Source organism: Odocoileus virginianus, chromosome 2, assembly GCF_023699985.2.
Source record: "Odocoileus virginianus isolate 20LAN1187 ecotype Illinois chromosome 2, Ovbor_1.2, whole genome shotgun sequence".
Taxonomy (NCBI): domain Eukaryota; kingdom Metazoa; phylum Chordata; class Mammalia; order Artiodactyla; family Cervidae; genus Odocoileus; species Odocoileus virginianus.
Window position 1 is genome coordinate 53,213,179 of NC_069675.1, and position 19,915 is coordinate 53,233,093.

Below are 19,915 nucleotides of genomic sequence, written 5' to 3' on the forward strand. Positions count from 1 at the left end.
TTCTTCAGTATTTCAAAACATACGAATACTTCCAAATGGGGACCTCCCTTGTGGTCCAATGGTTAAAAATCCACCTTCCTTGGTCAGGGAACTAAGATCCCATATGCCTGGGGCAGCTAACTCCCTTGCCCAAGTACTAAGCCCATGCACTGTGAAGCCAGTATGCCCCAGTTAGAGAGAAGCCTGGGCACTGCAACAAAATACTGCATATGCCAGAACTAAAAGCGGATGCAGCCAAATTAATAGAGTATAAATCTGTAATACCTAATACATTTTAATAAATAAATTAAAAATACTTCCAAATGGAATCGGGATTTGTCTCTAGGTTTCAGGGTCTTACTTGATCCTAATGTCAGATACCACCCACACACCTCACCTGGTGTGCTGAGATTACCAGATAGGGGGTGAAATAAAGTCAGTCACTCAGTCATGTCCATCTCTTTATGAACCCAGAGACAGTAGCCTGCCAAGTTCCTCTGTCTATGGGATTCTCCAGCCAAGAATACTGGTGTGGGTTGCCACACCCTTCTCCAAGGGGGTGAAGGAAGGGCTGCAAACAGCTATGTACCCATTTACCAATCTGTACATGATAATCTAGCACTTAGGGTCCGAGTTTCAACATCCCTTTCTCCATTTCGATGGAGACTTTTGGCTTAAATAGTCATACAACCATATTTATAAATTAGAATACCACATATTTATAAATCTAGAATGTTACAGCTGGTAATGATACCAAGCTGCCATGTCTTAGGGTCACAAAACAAACCCACAATCTATAGTTTGTGGTTGTATCTATATTCCAAAACAGCAGGTATTTTTTCATTGGTGTTCCTGTCACTTAACTTGGTAATATTCTGTTGTTTATTTTCAATGGCAGGGGTTTTTATTTATTTCTTAAGTTCAGTCAGTTAAGTTGCTCAGTCATGTCTGACTCTGTGACCCCATCAACTGTAGCCCACCAGGCTTCCCATTTCATCACCATCTCAAACTCATGTCCATTGCGCCAGTGATGCCATCTAACCATCTCATCCTCTGCCTCCCCCTACTTCTACTGCCTTCAATCATTCCCAGCGTGAATGATTCCCTTCCAATGAATATTCAGGACTGATTTCCTTTAGGATTAACTGGTATGATCTCTTTGCAGTCCAAGGGACTCTCAAGAGTCTTCTCCAACACCACAGTTCAAAGGCATCAACTCTTCAGTGCCCAGCTTTCTTTACGTTCAACTCTCATATCCATACACGACTACTGCAAAAACAGTAGCTTTGACTAGACAGACCTTAGTTGGCAAAGCATTGTCTCTGCTTTTTAATATGCTGTCTAGGTTGGTCATAGCTCTTCTTCCAAGGAGCATGTGTCTTTTAATTTCACTGCTGAATTCACCATCTGCAGTGATTTTGGAGCTCAAGAAAATAAAGTCTATCACTGTTTCCATTGTTTATCCATCTTGCCATGAAGTGATGGAACCAGATGCCACGATCTTCATTTTTTGAAAGTTGAGTTTTAAGCCAGTATTTTCATTCTCCTCTTTCACTTTCATCAAGAGACTTTACTTCCTCTTCACTTTCTGCCATAAGGATGGTGTCATCTGCATATCTGAAGTTATTGATATTTCTCCTGGCAGTCTTGATTCCAGCTTGTGCTTCTTCCAGTCCAGTGTTTCTCATGATATACTCTGCATATAAGTTAAATAAGCAGGGTGAAATATACAGCCTTGACATACTCCTTTTCCTATTTGGAACCAGTCTGTTGTTCCATTTCCATTTCTAACTGTTGCTTCCTGACCTGCATTCAGATTTCTCAAGAGGCAGGTCAGGTGGTCTGGTATTCCCATCTCTTTCAGAATTTTCCAGAGTTTGTTGTGGTCCACACAGTCAAAGGCTTTGGCACAGTCAATAAAGCAGAAATAGATGTTTTTCTGAAACTCTCTTGCTTTTTCGAAGATCCAGCATATGTTGGCAATTTGATCTCTGGTTCCTCTGCCTTTTCTAAACCCAGCCTGAATATCCAGAAGTTCTTGAATCACATACCATTGATGCCTCGCTTGGTCAATTTTGAGAATTACTTTGCTAGCATGTGACATGAGTGCAGTAATTTGAACATTCTTTGGCATTGCCTTTCTTTGGGATTGGAAAACTGACCTTTTTCAGTCCTGTGGACACTGCTGAGTTTTCCAAATTTGCTGGCATATTGATTTCAGCACTTTCACAGCATCATCTTTTGGTACTTGAAATAGCTCAGTTGGAATTCCAGCACCTCCATTAGCTTTGCTTGTAGTGATGCTTCCTAAGGCCCACTTGACTTCGCATCCCAGGTTCTAGGTGAGAGATCACACCATTGTGGTTATCTGGGTTATTAAAATCTTTTTTATATAGTTCTTCCATGTATTCTGGACACCTTTTCTTAATATCTTCTGCTTCTGTTAGGTCCATACTGTTTCTGTCTTTTATTGACCCCATCTTTGCATGAAATATTCCCTTGGTATCTCTAATTTTCTTGAAAAGATTGCCACTCTTTTCCATTTTATTGTTTTCCTCTATTTCATTGCATTGATCACTGAGGAAGTCTTTCTTATCTCTCCTTGCTATTCTTTGGAACTCTGCATTCAGGTGGGTATATCTTTCCTTACCTCCTTTGCCTTTAGCTTCTCTTCTTTTCTCAGCTATTTGTAAGGCCTCCTCTGACAACCACTTTACCTTTTTGTATTTCTTTTTCTTGGGGATGCTCTTGAATACTGCCTCCTGCACAGTGTCATGAACCTCTGTCCATAGTTCTTCAGGCACTCTTTCTATCAGAACTAATCCCTTGAATCTACTTGTTACTTCCACTCTACAATCGTAAGGGATTTGATTCATGTCAATCCTGAATGGTCTAGTGGTTTTCCCTACTTTCTTCTATTTAAATCTGAATTTGCCAATAAGGAGTTCATGATCTGAGCCACAATCAGCTCCTGGTCTTGTTTTTGCTGACTGTATGGAGATTCTCCATTTTTGGCTGCAAAGAATATAATCAATTGGTTTTCAGTATTAACCATCTGGTGATGTCCATGTGTAGAGTCTTCTCTTGTGTTGCTGGGAGAGGGTGTTTGCTATGACCAGTGCATTCTCTTGGCAAAACTCTGTTAGCCTTAGGCCTGCTTCATTTTGTACTCCAAGGACAAACTTGCCTGTTACTCCAGGTATTTCCTGACTTCCTAATTTTCCATTCCAGGACAATTTTTTTTTTTTTTTTTTTTGGTGTTAGTCCTAGAAGGTCTTGAAGGTCTTCACAGAACTGTTCAATTTCAGCTTCTTTAGCATTTGTGGTTGGGTCATAATCTTGGATTACTGTGATATTGAATGGTCTACCTTGGAAACTAACAGAGATCATTCTGTCATTTTTGAGATTGCACCCAAGTACTGCATTATGGATTCTCAGGTTGACTATGAGGGCTACTCTATTTCTTCTAAGGGATTTTTGCCCCACAGTAGTATATATAATGGTCATCTGAATTAAGTTTGCCACTCCAGTCCATTTTAGTTCACTGATTCCTAAAATGTCTATGTTCACTCTTGCCATCTCATGTTTGACCACTTCCAATTTGCCTTGATTCATGGACCTAACCTTCCAGGTTCCTGTGCAATATTGCTCTTTACAGCATCAGACTTGACTTCCATCACCAGTCACATTCACAAGTGGGCATTATTTTCACTTTGGCTCCTCTTCATTCTTTCTGAAGTTATTTCTCCACTCTTCTTTATTAGCATACTGGGCATCTACCAACCTGGGGATTTCATCTTTCAGTGTCATATCTTTTTATCTTTTCATACTGTTCATGGGGTTCTCAAGGCAAGAATACTGAAGTGGTTTGTCATTCCCTTCTCCGGTGGACCATGTTTTGTCAGAACTCTCCACTATGACCTGTCTGCCTTGGGTGGCCCTACATGGTGTGACTCATAGTTTCATTCAGTTAGATAAAGCTGTGGTCCATGTGGTCAGTTTGCTTAGTTTCCTGTGATTGTGCTTTTCACTCTCTCTGCCCTCAGATGGATAAGAATAAGAGGCTTATGTAAGCTTCCTGATGGGAGAGACTGACTGTGAGGGAAACTGGGTCTATTATTTCTTAGAAGAATGTAAAGTCGTGAGAAGGATAATATGGTAATAATGCAAAAGATCACTAGTTCCAAAAGGTATACATCCTTCTTGAAAAAAGTAATTGGAACATTTTAATAAGAAAATAAAGCAATATTCAAAAAGCTGATTCTTATATCCTAAGGCCTGGATTCAAAGTCATGCTGAATGTTAATGAGAAACTTGATACTAATACTCCCTGAAGTAGATGCATAAATAGGAAAGCTAGGAAGTTTTCAACAAAATTAATGGAGAGTTTAAAAATAGGTAATAGGAATAAACTAATTAATGCTCTCATTTGAAATGGCTAAAGTCATTAAACTATTAAAAGTCCACCTGGGCAACAAGGGAAAGAAATTCCATGTTCTTCTAAACTAACAGAAAAGAAAAAAGATGCTAAGTTTTCACTATCATGAATTTTAGTTGGTGAAAAATTTCAGAATAATGTATGGTTAATTTGAAATATTACAAATCATGCATACATTTTAATCACTCGTTTCTACAGTTTTCATGGATGTGCTTAATTTGTTGTGCAAACCTGAGTACATTAATATATGTCTTCTGGAAATAACTCTATATCCAGTAACTACACACCATGCTAAGATTGATTATGCTTCCACACGAATAGCTTGTAATGAAATAACTTGCTATTAGCATACGAAAGTGCAACTTCTGTTGCAGAGTAATATGGCATGGATGGCAAAACTGTAAATTATTTTGAGAATTTATTTTCTGGATGCCTTCCCATCATAAAGGCTTTTGACTTAACCCATTGCTGCTAGATTTTATTCAAAAAGAATGACAGATTCTCACAATTCAAGAACCTCACAATGTTTAATTTGGAGGATGATTTGTTCACTAGAACTCCAAATAAATGCTAAATGTCCAAAAAAAAAAAAAAAAAGCCTCATGAAAAAGTAAACTATAAGAAATTCATTTGAAATAAAAAGTAATCTAATTCTCTGATCATGAGGACACAAGAGGAAAAAAAAAAGGCAGGGGAAAGAAAATAAATATCCATGCCTTAATGATCTCCCACAAGTACACAAAAAGCCAAAAACATTTTGGGAAATGCCAGACTGGATGAATCACAAAATGGAATTAAGATCTCTGGGAAAAATATTAACAACCTCAGGTATGCAAATGATACCACTCTAGTTGCAGAAAGAAAAGAGGAATTAAGGAACCTCTTAATGAGGGTGAAAGAGTATAGAGTGAGCTGGTGTAAAACTCAACATTCAAAAAATGAAGTTCATGGCATCCCATCACTTAAATGGAAATAGAAGAGGATAAAGTTGAAACAGTGACAGATTTTATTTTCTTGGGTTCCAGAATCACTGGGGATGGTGACTGTAGCCATGAAATCAAAAGACACTTGCTCTTTGGAGGAAAGCTATGAAAAAATTAGAAAGCATATCAAAAATCAGAGACATCACTTTGCCAACAAATGTCTATATAGTTAAAGTCATAGTTTTACCAGTAATCATATATGGATGTCAGAGTTGGATGTAAAGAAGACTGAGTGCTGAAGAATTGAGGCTTCCAAATTGTGGTGTTGGAGAAGACACTCAAGAGTCCCTTGAATGGCAAGGAGATCAAACCAGTCAATCCTACAGGAAATCAACCCTAAATGTTCATTAGAAAGACTGATGCTGAACCTGAAACTCCAATACTTTGGCCACCTGATGTGAAGAGATAACTCACTGGAAAAGACCCTGATACTGGGAAAAATTGAGGTCAGAAAAGAGCAGCAGAGCATGAGATAGTTGGATGGCATGCTCTCAGTGAACTCAATGGATATGAGTTTGAGCAAACTCCAGGGAGATAGTGAAGGAAGCCTGCCACACTGCAATCCATGGGGTCTCAAAGATTTGGACATGACTGAGCAACTGAACAGCAATAAGGCAAACTACTCTAATATATGAAAGCTACTAGCAGAGTGGTATACTTTGAGCTATTCCATTGTGTAAATTATCAGATTTACCAGACATGGTTACCTTATCTTTAAGAGAAATCTAGATATTAAACATAGGCAAATCTAAGTGTTGTCTAAGTGACTTAATTTACATTTCAAGAACTTTGTTTCAGAGTCACCAGGACAAAAGAGAGTGACATTTTTAGTCTTAAGAGTCTGAAAAAAAAAAGGCTTTGCATCTTCTCTTGGCAGTCTTCTTTAGATTCTTTCCTTATTAAAGGGAGACTTACAAGTTAAGTTCTTAGGTCTTCCTTTTACCTCTGGAGGTTTCTGTAGAACTTCATTCCTGAGAGGCAGCCATTATGTGACCATGAGGATTAGGCTAAGAAAATGGAAAATATGACCCTGAGCCCTCGCTCTGCTCATCTATTAAACTGACTCAAGTTCATATGTGCAAAATAAAGCCGTCCTTGTGTAAACCACTTTCTTTGGGGTATCATTACTTTCAGCCAAAGAACATGGCAAACTTCACTAACATGACAAGAGAGACTGTTCATGGCTCCTGAACTCCAGTGATCTATTTGGCTTATCTATTATGCTGAAAGGAACTGAATTTGTAGATTTCAAAGGGCACACTGCAATGATACACACTTCTGAAGATAATTAGAAGTTACAAAATGAGAAGTTCCTTTGGCAACATGGCTTTAGCCTTTTCCATGTATATTTTCTTCAGAAAAAATGTATTTGCTTCTTTAGCCTTCTCTACAACTTCAAAATAAGATACCTATCATCACAAGATTCCTCTTGGTTAAAAAAAAAAAAAAAAAAAAGCATGACTCAAGAGTGTCCATTAGAGAATTAATTCCCAGTAACCATGTCTCATATTAACAAGCAGGTGAAACATATGTGTTTTGTAGCTAAGGCTTAGTTGCTATTTTTTTTTTTTCCTTTCTAATGACCAGTTTTTAATTTGGGCCATCATCACCTTTCAAGTTTCAAAGAAGGAAAACCATGAACCACTCTTATTTACAAGTTTACCCTCTGCATGCTTTTTTCCCATACATAATAATTATTCACAGATTTTCCAAACCTGTTTGTCACTTCTTGCACTTAATTTTTACTATCAAATTTGATTTTTTTTATTGTTTCCCTCGTATGCTCTGATGTCCCCAGACAAGGATGAAGTCTTAATCACTCTACTTCCTTTTCACACATGAATCTTTATATCTTCTTTTCTCACAGGCCTAATTTTTAAACTGCTATCCAGTTTCTTTCCTTTTTCAATTTTGTTTCCTCATCATCAAAAATGATGATCTTGAGAATGTCTTTCCATCACTCTGAGAGTGACTGAAAAATAGTGTCATCTTGCATCATTTTTACTCCATAAACCACCAAACCTGCAATCTGCAGTTTACCAGGAGCTTGCTAAAAATGCTAGTGTTGATGTTGTCTTCTCTGTTTGATCACATGATGCCATTGTGCAAAGTGAGCCCTCCTGTTTCTGATTACTGAATGCCAGGTTGTATTTAGTTGAATTTTGCTTCCTAGAAATCTTCGGAATTGCCACATGGTGTGACACTCTAATTATGAGTCAGGACTGAACATGTGGAAGTCTCTAATGTAACCCAGACAGGGAAAAGACACAGGCTCTTTATATTCCAGTAGAGTACCCAGGAGTAGGGGGTGTGAGGTATGTGAAATTTGTATTGGTAACTGACAACAAAAATCCACACAAGTGAGTTTCCTTAACTGAAATCCACAGACAGAGATAAATTCTGATAGGGGGTAACTTAAGCAACAGAATTCAACAGTATCAGATTAATTATGGGACTGGCCACTCAGCACATCTCAGAAAATATCTATGACAAAGTTTGCTCAGTCTCTTAAGCTGCCCACATTTATGGTGTCTTGAGTGCTAAATCGCTTCAGTCATGTCCAACTCTTACTCTATAGACTGTAGCCCAATGGGATCCTCTGTCCATGGGATTCTCTAGGCAAGAACACTGAAGTAGGCTGCGATGTGCTCTTCCAGGGGACTTTCCTGCCCCAGTTTCTGATTACTGAATGCCAGGTTGTACTTAGCTGATTTCTGCTTCCTAGGAATATGCAGAATGGCCACACGGTGTGAACTGCCACATGGGGTGATCCAGGGATCAAACTTGTGTCTCTTGCATCTCCTGCATTGGTGGGTGGGTTCTTTACCACTAGACACCACTATGGTATCTTAGACCTAGAGTACTTCAAAGAAATTATTTTGGTTCAAACAGAAAGAAACTTCAGGCTAATGTATGGGAAATATATTACATTAAAACCTGAGTAACGTCGCAAATATCACAAGTTTATAAGCAGAGAGTAAAAACAAAGACCTTGATGTATTTTCTCCACTATCTGCAGAACTTCCCAAAACTTTCTGTGCCCTGGATTGTGATTCCTCCAATTCCTGGGCCTTGTTCTCTACCCAGTTAATCATTTTATCTATACAATGATGTTTTAAAAAGAGTTATTTACCATGAGAATATTATCATTCAAGAATAAGATCTAAACTAAACAATCATGAAGTGAACATGTACAGTGAGGTACTTCTAACTGCTAGAATGTGCCTTGTGCTTGAGCAACCAAAGAAAAGTTTAATTCCATCAGCCTACAGGTCCTCAGATATGCACCAAAACTTAATTTCAAGAATGTATGCAACGAGAGTACTAATACTCCCACAATATCCACTTTATCCTCCCTCTTTGTAAGAACAGGTCAAGCATATGTTCTTCTTGAAGCCAGATGTGGCTATGTGGCTACCTTCTCACTGAGATGTGAGTGGATATGATATATGTAATACCCAGCTCTTACCCTTAAAAGAAAGGACATACTCTTTATTTCTTTTCTCCCCTTTGATTAGCTGAGACATGGGTATGGTGGTGATAAGAGGTCCTGAACTACACAGGTCAAACCACAGGTAATGACAGATGAGAAGATGTCTGAGCAACATTGTAAATTCTTCAAACCAGGACTATCTTGTGGATCAAGGTAACTCACCCCTGGGTGGTCCACTTTGGACTTTTACATAAATAAAAAATAAATATCTACTCTAAATAAGAGACTACTATTTGGTGTTTCTTATAGCACTGAAGAAGTTAGGGTAGCTAAAGCTCTTTGCTATAACAAATATACTCAAAATTTTCAACACAGTAGAATTTTGAATATCAAATCCAGAATGGATGACCCTTCCTGTTCTACACACAGACTCACTGTTTGGAGTGGGTATTCCAAGGAGTGACTCAGAGTTCCAGCATCTTTCCATCTTCTGGTTCCACTGAATTCCACATACGGGTTTCCATAGTCACTGGACTTATCTGCATCAAGCCTTAGAAAAGGGGCTTTACTGGGAGAGGACATGCATGGGAGTGGCATGCAAAGCTTCTGCTCACCTTCCATGTCTGCACATCCCTACAAGTGAGGCTGGGGAGAGTAGTGAACAACTGAGAGAGAAGAAGAGACAGGTGTGTAAACAGTTCCCTGTGATCTGCCACAGCATTCAAATAATGCTGGAGTTATTTCAAAGACATCTTAACAAGTAAACTTTTTGTTATCCTGTTATATAATATTTCTTACTTCCAAAGTTACCTTATTGCCATGCTACCTGGCTCAGTCTTAATATAAAGAATTTTAAAGCAACATCTGACAATCTCTTATTTCAGCAGTTATTGAATATCATCCATATTTGTGTGGCTAATCATCTATGACAATAGTGATGACAATTCCAGGAAGCATACATGAGTCACAAAAATATTCTAAAAATTTTTAATACTGGTGAAAATCATTTTTACTATGCTTGAATAACTCAGCTTAAGGGAATTTTGTCTCATCTCTTCATAAAATTCCCCTTGGGGATGCAAACAAGCTTGAAAAGTTTCAGTCAACAGTGTAAATTGAGAGTTTGTGTTAAATTAGCCATTGAAAACTGCAGTTTAGAATGAAATTACCATCTTAGCCATTACCACAGGGTTCCATAGTACATTTACAATAGCTATGTTTTGTAATAATATCATATTCAAGTAATTTATACATTTTTTTCATTTTTAAAGTTAACTACCATGCTGCAGGAGATCTTAAAAAATCAAGCATATTTTCTACTTTCCCTTTATTTTTCAAAGCCCAGAAAATAATATGGCAAAAATTACCTATATTCTTAGGAAGATAAAGCACAAAATCACCAGTAAGAAGACTGACCAGTAGAAATGACATTCTCATAGGCTCAGTAATCTTTAAATTATACTTTTAAAATTATTTATTTTTATTAAAGTTAATATACAATGTGCTGGTTTCAAGTATACAGCAAAGTGATTCAGTTATACATATATATATATATATATATATATATATATAATCTTCTTCAGATTCTTTTCTGTTTAGGTTATTACAAGATACTGAGTATAGTTCCCTGTGCTATTCAGGGGTCTCAGTTGATTACGTATTTTATATATAATAGTGTGTATATGAGTAAAGTTATTCAGACTCTGAATTGATTTCTTCCACCTCATCTATTTCCTTTGGTAACCATAAGTTTATTTTCTACGTCTGTGAGTCTATTTCTGTTTTATAAATAAGTTTTTTGTATCAAATTTTTGATCCCGCATGTAAGCACTACCATATGATATTTATCTTTCTCTGTCTGGCTTACTTCACACAGTACTGCAAATAGCACTATTTCATTCTTTTTATGGCTGAGTAATATTTCATTGTGCATGTATACATACCACATCATTTTTTCAACACACATTACGTACCACAGCTTTTTTTTGCAATATGCACTACAATATTTATTTCTATATATTAACTTGGATAATCTGAAATACAATTAGCAAGCAATTTCATTTCTAGTAACACAAAAAAGAATAAGATGCTTACGAATAAATAAAATAAGACTTGTATACTAAAAACTACAACACATTGAAAGAAATTAAAGAAGACTAATATAAATAGGAAAACATCCCATAGTCATAAATCTGAAAACAACACTGTTAACACAGAAATGCTATCAAATTGTTACACAGAGTCAGTGCAATTCTTATTAATATTGTAGTTGTCCATTTTACAGACTTTTACAAGTTTATCTTACAAGTCATACAGAAATGCAGCAAACCCAGAATTGTCAAAACTATCTTAGAACAAAATGAAAGTTGGCAAGCTTACAACTCATAATTTCAAAACTTATTATAGTTCTATGGTATCAAGACTACTATACTTTATGTGGTATAGGCATAAAAATAGATACGTGTGTTTCAGTGGAATAGATTTGACAGTTCAGAAATGAGCCTTTACATTTATAGTCACTTGATTTTGAACAAATATGCTAAGGTAATTCAATAGGGAAAAAATAGTCTTTTTGAAAAATCTTACTTAGTCAAGCAGATATCCACATACAAGTGATTAAAATTCTATTTCTTCCTCATATCATATTCAAAAACTAAATTTAAATGCTCAGTGAAAGTTTTAGTAGCTCAGTCATATCTGACTCTTTGCAACCCCATGGACCGTAGCCCACCGGGCTCCTCCGTCCACGGAATTTTCCAGGCAAGAATACTGGAGTGGGTTGCCATGTCCTTCTCCAGGGAATCTTCTTGACCCAGGGATCAAACCCAGGTCTCCTGTGTTGCAGGCAGATTTTTTACCATCTGAGCCACATCAGGGAAGACCTAAATGTAAGAGCTAAAACAATAACTCTAAGAAGAAAAGAGAGGTATAAACACCACAACCTTGAGTTTGGCAATGGTATCTTAGTGATGATGCTGAAAGCAAAAGAAATAAAAGAACACTGCACATATATTCAATTTCTTCAAAATCAGAAATGTTTGAGCTTCAAAGGATATCATCAGCATAATGTAAACCAAACCTACAGTAGGGCATAAAATATTTGCTAATCAAATGTTTGATGTTACATATCTAGGACGTATAAATAACTATGACAGCTCAATAATAAAAACACAATAACCTAACTTTCAAAAATAAGCAGTGGATTTGACTAAACATTTATCCAAAGAAGATATAGAAAGGGCCAATAAACACATAAAGAGACGCTCAACATTGTTGGACATAATAAATTTTAGAAAAAAACACTTAATTCTTAGTAGACTTAGTAAACTTAACTGACAGAACATTAAAGTGTATGTCATATGGAAGAGTAGTTGGCTAAAGGGAAAATCACTGCTAAGTTGATGTAAACAGATTAATGATAAAATCTACTACATCCAAAGTACACAACACTTTACAGCTAATAGTATGGCACTACCACATCTTTATTCACTCATTTGTCGACTGACATTAGATTGCTTCCTTATCTCGGCTATTGTAAATAGTGCTGCTATGAACACTGAGGCTCATGTTTCATTTTGAATTTGACTTTTTAAAAATACAATTTAAAATACTGTATAACTTAATGCATAATTACAATCAAATTGCTCCAGGAAACTGTATCTTAGTTCTACTTATATTGGACTCTTGCCTTATCAAGAGTGAGAGCAAAAACAAGAGAGGACGATTCTCATTATAAAGAGGGTACATAGTGTATCAGCAAAGAAATCATAATTCTGCTAGTCATTCAACAGAAATGTACACTGCATGCCCAGGCCAAGACAAGGATATAAAGACTATGAAATATACCGTTTTATGGACAATAAAGACAACACATGCAAGCATGCATACATACTAACACACACACACGCACACACATGCACACACACACATAACACACACTTAAAATCAAGAATCTTAACACTGCAGGATTATACATGTCAGGGGAAGGGAAAGATGCTCTAAAAATATAGTGGAGACCTAGCCCAGATTTGTGGGTGCCAAAAAAACTGAAGAAGGCAACCTCCAGGCTAAGAACTGAAGGATGCTTGGCTGTCAAACAATCTAAGGTAAGAGAATTTCCAAGCTCATGTGAAATGAGATACCACAAAGTTCTAGAGATCGTAAGAAGTTCTTTCCACATTGAGGGCAGAGATAGAGGCAGGGATGATAAGAAAAGGAGCAAAATGAAAAAATAGGAAAAGGTCTTACAGAAGAATTTATACTTCATTTAAAGTGAAGTGGTCCAAACTTGTTCTAAAAAGCAGCACTGACAAACTCTGCTTATTCATTCCTATGCTGCTTACATATCACTTGAGATACTAAATTTGACATTATCTAGAATTTAGGAGTGACGCAATCAATTCCTATTTCAGAACAATAACAACAACATTTTTTCTTAGTATAAGTGTGTCTCAAATATTTCATGGGACATATTTATACTACAAAATGATTAGCTATTTATCTGAAATTTAAATTTAACTTGAATGCCTTGAATATTTATATATTAAAGTTGACAACAATGGTCAGCAGGCAATCAAGGGAGAACTTTCTAGGATAGTGAACTTGCTCAAACTACCGCACAATTGCACTCATCTCACAGGCTAATAAAGTAATGCTCAAAATCCTCCAAGCCAGGCTTCAGCAATATGTGAACCGTGAACTTCCAGATGTTCAAGCTGGGTTTTTAAAAGGCAGAGAAACAAGAGATCAAATTGCCAACATTCACTGGATCATCAAAAAAGCAAGAGAGTTCCAGAAAAACATCTATTCCTGCTTTCTTGACTAAGCCAAAGCCTTTGACTGTGTGGATCACAACAAGCGGTGGAAAATTCTGAAAGAGATGGGAATACCAGACCACCTGCCTCTTGAGACCTGCCTCTTGAGAAACCTGTATGCAGGTCAAGAAGCAACAATTAGAACCGTACATAGAACAACAAACTGGTTCCAGATAGGAAAAGGAGTACGCCAAGGTTGTATATTGTCACTGTGCTTATTTAACTTATATGCAGAGTACATCATGAGAAACCCTGGGCTGGATGAAGCACAAGCTGGAATCAAGATTGCTGGGAGAAATATCAATAACCTCAGATACGCAGATGCTGCTGCTGCTGCTAAGTCGCTTCAGTCGTGTCCGACTCTCTGCGACCCTATAGACGGCAGCCCACCAGGCTCGCCCTTCCCTGGGATTCTCCAGGCAAGAACACTGGAGTGGGTTGCCATTTCCTTCTCCAATTCATGAAAGTGAAAAGTGAAAGTGAAGTTGCTCAGTCGTGTCTGACTCTTAGCAACCCCATGGACTGCAGCCTACCAGGCTCCTCTGTTCGTGGGATTTTCCAGGCAAGAGCACTGGAGTTGGGTACCATTGCCTTCTCTGGTAATGCAGGTGACACCACCCTTATGGAAGAAAGTGAAGAACTAAAGAGCCTCTTGATGAAAGTGAAAGAGAGTGAAAAAGTTGGCTTAAAGCTCAACATTCAAAAAAAAAAAAAAAAAAGCTCAACATTCAGAAAACTAAGATCATGGCATCCAGTTCCATCACTTCATGGCAAATAGATGGGGAAACAGTGGAAACTGGCTGACTTTATTTTTGGGGGCTCCAAAATCACTGCATATGGTGATTGCAGCCATGAAATTAAAAGACGCTTACTCCTTAGAAGGGAAGTTATGACCAACCTAGACAGCACATTAAAAAGCAGAGACATTACTTTTGCCAACAAAGGTCCATCCAGTCAAGGCTATGGTTTTTCCATTCGTCATGTATGGAAGTGAGAGTTGGACTATAAAGAAAGCTGAGTGCTGAAGAATTGATGCTTTTGAAATGTGGTGTTGGAGAAGACTCTTCAGAGTCCCTTGGACTGCAAGGAGATCCAACCAGTCCATCCTAAAGGAAATCAATCCTGAATATTCAATGGAAGGACTGATGTTGAAGCTGAAACTCCAATATTTTGGCCACCTGATGTGAAGAGCTAACTCATTTGAAAAGACCCTGATGTTGGGAAAGACTGAAGGCAGGAGGAGAAGGGAATGACAGAGGATGAGATGGTTAGATGGCATCACTGACTCAATGGACATGGGTATGGGCAAACTCCGAGAGTTGGTTATGGACAGAGAGGCCTGGCATGCTGCGGTTCATGGGGTCGCAGAGTCGGACACGACTGAGAGACTGAACTGAACTGAAATGAACTTAGTGACACAAGAGTGATAATGGCTGTGTACCTATATTCCAATGCCAGTTTGAATAATAGGAACTTTGTAACATTTTGAGAAATTTTAATGAAGCTCACTTTGTTTACTGTCTTTAACTCCCACAAATCCCTTTGAATATTAATAATTGAGAGGGTGGGTTGAATTGAACATAAGGTCAAGAAAAATCATTTTCTTAGAAAAATAAAAATTCACATATATAGGCAATATGAAAGATTAATTTTCTCTACATGTACATATAAAAATGCCTTATACAATATGCATGTTATATATATGTATAGTATGTCTTTTATTATAAAAATAAAATAGAGGACAAGATGGTTGGATTGCATCACCAACTCCATGGACATGAGTTTGAGCAAGCTCCAGGAGATGGTGAAGGAAAGGGAAGCCTGGCACACCACAGTTCATGAGGTCACCAGGAGTCTGACATGACTGAGCAACTGAACAACAACAAATTACATATTTCATTGCAAAAACCAAAACATTATTTCTAAATTTGGTCACTAGATATCAAAACACTGATACACATTCTTAAAAAGCTAATGAATATTTTCATCCATGAAATCCCAAACAACAATTATCACAGTTGTCAACATTTCATAAAACAACTTCTGCAACATATAATTACATTTACTACTAACTAATTTTGGAAGAATGAGGCAGGCAAAGAATATATACACACTGCATTTCTTTTTAAGGAAGAATGTTTATTTAATCATCAAGAAATATTTATCAAACATTTTTCAGTTCAGAGATACTGGGAATATAGGTTTGAACCAGACTAACCACATCCCTGTCCTTGTGGAGTTGTCCACCTCTTGAATGAGTCAGACAAAATGCACACGAAGAAACATGTGAGACAATTATGGACATTGGAAAGTACTCTGAATGAAAGAAACAGATTAATAGAGAAGCTGGTACAAAAAGTATGTACTTTTTTTCTAAATAATAATAACAAGCCTAGTCAGCAAAGTCCTCTGTGACAGAGGGGAAATGATAAGACAGGAGCAGAAGGGTGCATAGGAGCCAGTTATAGCATCAGATAGTTGGCATCATCTTATGAGGAAGAAGCAGCATGCGCAAAGGGCCTGAGGCAAGAGAGAACTCAGTTCATCCAAGAAACTGAAAGAAGGGCTCTGTGGCTTGAACATGATGACTAAAGGTCTACCAGGACTAGACATAGTAGTTTACAGTACTAGGTTATAGCAAAGGACAATGATCACTCTGCTGTTTAGAAGATCAAGGAAGTGAGCAAAAGAGGGACTGGCAGGTGACTCAAAAAGCTGGTCTTGTTGGGAAAGGACCTGGACTTGGAATAAGGACTTGGACAACAAGAGTTGGAGAGAGGCGGGCAAGTTTGAGGAAAGACAAACCGGAGAGAATTTTTAGCTGTGATAATAGGGTTCTGTGAAAAGTGTGGGCTGAGGAACAAATTGAGTCCTGTCAGCATATTGATCATATCAATACCTAAGGCTGTAGTGATGGGCAGAACCATCTGAGGAGAGAATGAAGAAGAAAAAAAAAAAAAAAAAAGAGTAGTTCTAAGTCTAAACCCTGAAAAACAGAAGCTGAGGTATGGAAATAAGATAGAGCAAAGACAGGAGACACAGCCACTGACGCCAACCTGTCCATGTTACAAGAAGGTCTGAGAGTTATGTCAGAATGGAAGACAAACAGCTGGTTAGACTTTCTGTCACTGTTCCAGGCTTTCTTCCTTCTTAATTGTGTGAAAATAAAGTATAACTTTTGTTCTTTCAATAGGATGACAAGAAAGGGAAAAGCAGGTGTATTAACATGCCCTAATCCTTTACCTCAGATCTCTGACAAGCTTTAATTAGTTTGCTAGCTGAGGGTTTCCTGAGTAAATGCAATTCTGTCACTTCCAAGCCACTCTGGTGCTTGGTGTAACAGATATTTTTGGTCTCCAGCTTAGATAGCATTTCTACATTATCAAAAATAGTTATAAGCAAATTTGTTAGTTAACCTCCTATGATTTTTCCCTGATATTTTTGAAAAAGTGTGCATAAAATTTAAGAATTGTCTTGTTTCAAGAACATAAAAAAATCATTATTTGTCTCTGACATTAATTTTTAAATTTAGGTTTAAATTCCATTTTCCCATTTAAAATAGCTACACTCACTGAAATGGAAAAATACAAGAGAAAAAAAATACTTTTAGGGCTTGAGATTTTGCCAAACTGAAGAGTTACTGCTAAATTTAGATATTCACTTTCATAACCACTTAAGAGGAAAAATGGGTTTTCAGATTAACCTATTCATTTGAATGTTAAGGGGTTTCTTTAGGTCATGTTTGCTGAAGAATTAGCTGATGCAAGCAAGAAAAGAAATGAATATTTGACTGTAAAAGTATATTTGGTTATCTCCTGCTTTCTCTCTTTTCTCTGCCTGTTTAACATAGGGAGTTCTCCCTTTCCCTCACCTCCAATTTGTTCCTTTACATTCCTGCCTTTTCACTCTATACATTCTTGGTATTGATGTACTATCAACTTCCAGGTCACTGTTTTCAGCTAATGTTTCCCTTAGGAGCGGCAGATCTACTCAGTCTGTTTAATTCACCTTTAGGTCTTTTATTATGCGATCTAAGTTTCTCTCTTTTTCATTTATAAAGTGGAGAAAATAAGATTGAGTTTACAAAGCTGACTCAAGGAGTAATGAAAACTGGAAATACCTAGCACAGTATCAGGCACCGAGTAACTACTCAAGAAACATTAGAGCCTTTCCCCCTTTCTTTTTAGAGGTTCTAGATTATCTGTGGTCAGTTCCATACAAATAAGAAGAGATCCAACTGAGACCAGAACAGTGAGGACTATTCAAAGCAAAGACAAGATTCTAATGAAAGTAATTTAGAAAGTTTAGCTCAGCAGCTGGGACCAGCCTTATGATGAGCGTCAAAGAATTATATGCAAGGGAAGTCAGGTTTGGCGATCTATGGGAAACCCCCTCAAGCCTCCTTTTTCCTTAAGAATGAGAAATTAATAAGTTGAGATTGTATGTAAAGCACTCATTTCATAGTACCTTAGACTTCTCTTTTATCCTCTACTAAACGGGATTTCTTTTACTAGCATTCATAAAACAGTCACTGTGTTTAAACCAGAAGTTTTTGAAAGTAAATATTTTGATGGACGATAAGTTAGTTGTGTCATTCTAGTTTTTTTTCAGCAACATATTATTTCTTTATATTCTTAGAGTTGGATTATAAGTTTCAAACCTCATTCAATTTCTAGAACATTAAAATAATAAGCTTTCTAGACTTTTAGTAATAATATAAATGCCAGAATAAATGGAACTACATCGAAGTTTTGAGTGTATATAAGTTAGAAAAATTAGCATTCTATCCATACTTAAACAAGTGGAACAAAAATGTCATAAATTTTTTAGCTAAGCAAAAACCCATGAATTTTTTGAAATATATATATTATACAGACTATGTATATGTATACAAAACCTTTTCTACTACACTTGATAAAAGTCTTGAGAAAGAAAAAAATGGAGAAATCGGAAAAAAAACTAAAGAAAATAGGACCACTGAATATGAAACAGAAAAAGTGAACAAACTAGGTAAAAGCAAAAGATCATCATATAGTCTACGTGTTTTTAAGCATGGTTGCTCATTAGAATCATATCTGGAACTCTGGAGATAAAAACAATACCTGAGCATTTGTATGTTTCAAAAAAATTACAGGATAATTCTAATATCCATCTGGATTTTAAACTGATTACAGATTTCTCCATTAAATGGTAGATTTAGGGATACAGAGTTCTGTTATTTTCTGTTGACCAATCATGACACAGTGATAATAAAATGAATACTAGTCACATAATCACAACAGTAAAAGATGTTTATCAGTTTTCACAATCAATAGCCAGACAAAAAAATAAAAGACACCTACAATTGAAAGCCATAATGGAAGTATGATTAAACTAACAATATAAAATATTTACATATATTTGATGGAGTTAAATAGAGTGATGTGGTAAGTGGAAGTGCATACATGCACATGGTCTCATCTGCCCAGCCAGTCTATGTCTTTTGGTTGGTACATTTAATCTATTTATAGTTAAGGCAATTATCAATATGTATAATTCTACTGTCATGTTCTTAACTGTTTGGGGTTATTTTGTGTAGGTCTTTTCCTTCTTATGTTTTTCCTGCCTAGAGAAGTTCCTTTAGTGCTTGTTGTAAAGCTAGAATTCTCTTAACTTCTGCTTGTTTGGAAGGCTTTTGATTTCTCCATCAAATCTGAACAAGAGCCATGCTGGGTAGAGTATTCTTGGCTATAGGTTCTTCTTTTTCATCATTTCAAATATATCGTGCCATTCCCTTCCAGTTTGTAAAGTTTCTGTTGAGAAATCAGCTGATAGCCTGATGGGAGTTCCTTTGTATGTTATTTGTTGTTTTTTCCTTTATTGCTTTTAATATTTTATCTTCATCTTTAATTTTGACCTCTATGATGTGAATGTTGATGTGTTTAATGTTGTCCCATAGGTCCTTAAACTGTCTTCATTTTTTTTCATTCTTTTTTTTTTCTATATTCTGTTTTGCACTAGTGATTTCTGCCATGCTGTCTTCCAAGTCACTTATCCATTCTTCTGCCTAAGTTATTCTGCCATCAATTCCTTCTAATGTACTGTTCATCTCTGCTTGTTCTTTAGTGCTTCCAGGTCTTTGGTAAATATTTCTGCATCTTCTCCATTCTTTTTCTAAGATTCAGGATCATCTTCCCTATCACTCTGAATTCTTTTTCTGGAAGGCTACCTATCTCCATTTAGTTGTTTTTCTGGGAGATAACTTTCATCTGGAACATAACCCTCTGTC

The 19,915-nt window shown here is 36.7% G+C and overlaps 1 protein-coding gene across 9 annotated transcripts in view; it reads right to left on the reverse strand.

Moving 5' to 3' along the window:
* The window catches only part of CTNNA2 (catenin alpha 2), a 1,320,632-nt gene that overhangs the window by 1,118,556 nt on the left and 182,161 nt on the right, over positions 1-19,915 (reverse strand). The gene's annotated exons all lie outside the window — the stretch shown is intronic.